The sequence below is a fragment of the Belonocnema kinseyi genome, chromosome 10, assembly GCF_010883055.1.
Source record: "Belonocnema kinseyi isolate 2016_QV_RU_SX_M_011 chromosome 10, B_treatae_v1, whole genome shotgun sequence".
In the NCBI taxonomy this organism is placed as follows: Eukaryota; Metazoa; Arthropoda; class Insecta; order Hymenoptera; family Cynipidae; genus Belonocnema; species Belonocnema kinseyi.
In genome coordinates this window covers 112013847-112014897 of record NC_046666.1, presented here as the reverse complement: position 1 = coordinate 112014897, position 1051 = coordinate 112013847, and the positions used below count along the sequence as shown (strand labels likewise).

At 54.4% G+C, this 1051-nt stretch overlaps 1 protein-coding gene and 1 non-coding gene across 5 annotated transcripts in view; one reads left to right on the top strand and one right to left on the bottom strand.

Moving 5' to 3' along the window:
* The window catches only part of LOC117181675 (reversion-inducing cysteine-rich protein with Kazal motifs), a 201980-nt gene that overhangs the window by 107470 nt on the left and 93459 nt on the right, over positions 1 to 1051 (top strand). The window lies entirely within an intron of this gene.
* Trnad-guc lies at positions 598 to 669 on the bottom strand. The gene has a single exon. It is a non-coding gene; the product is annotated as a tRNA-Asp (tRNA).

Sequence of the window (1051 nt, the reverse complement as noted above, 5' to 3'; positions counted from 1 at the left end):
CAGCCGTGCCATGTAACCCCGTTCACAGGCCACACTCGCATCGTAGCAGTCTAGCAAGTCGTGATTCAGTTGCTCCGTCCACCCAAAGGTCACGAGATCCCGTCGATCTATCGCATTGAATCCATTTTCATTAGCTCCCCCAGCTCTAGATTGGTCGGCATTGTTGGCCGACCCATTGTCGGGAGCCCTGCGCGTTCTGTTGTTTTGAACCGCACTGAATACAACTATGTTTGGGTTTGTCATTGTTGTTCCCACGAGAAGCTAGGGAAAGGGGTTCGTCCATCCTTGTAGAGCCCCGCATGCAAGGATAAGGCTGCTTACTCTGAGAGGTCGCCCGGTATCCCAGAGTCACCGTTGTAGACACCCCACCCAGGTGCCATTCAGCTTTCGGCACGGTTCTCACACCTCCGCTTGGGGTTAAATTCCTTCGGGACCACCCCTGGACAATTGTCCGCGACTGCCTATTTATTTTTGTAACCATATTCAGCAGAAACCCTTGGTACAGGGATCCCCTATCCGCAACCCGAGGACGCGTTCGGTGGTTTTGTCGTAGGCCCTTCGGTTTGATTCTAGAGGAATCAAACCCGAACCGAATGGCTCTCCGGCGGGGAATCGAACCCCGGTCTTCCGCGTGACAGGCGGGGATACTGACCACTATACTACCGAAGAGATACTGACCGCTATACTACCGAAGAACAACAGGGTTCAGAGCACTGGGCAGAAATCACATTGCGTCATCACCCGCGAGGGCCATCGCAATGCTTTGTTTTAATTAGACAGTCGGATTCCCCTAGTCCGTGCCAGTTCTGAGCAAAGCGTTGAATGGCGGCGTGGATCCGCGTGGCCCTCTCCTGGATTTTCAAGGTCCGAGGAGAAGATCCGGACACCGCCGCAACTGCGGTGCTCTTCGCGTTCCAAACCCTATCTCCCTGCTAGAGGTTTCCAGGGACCTCGAACGCTTATACAGAAAAGAAAACTCTTCCCGGATCCCCCGACGGCGTCTCCAGGTCATTTTGGGTTACCCCGACGAACACTCTTGCGAGAGCCCGAA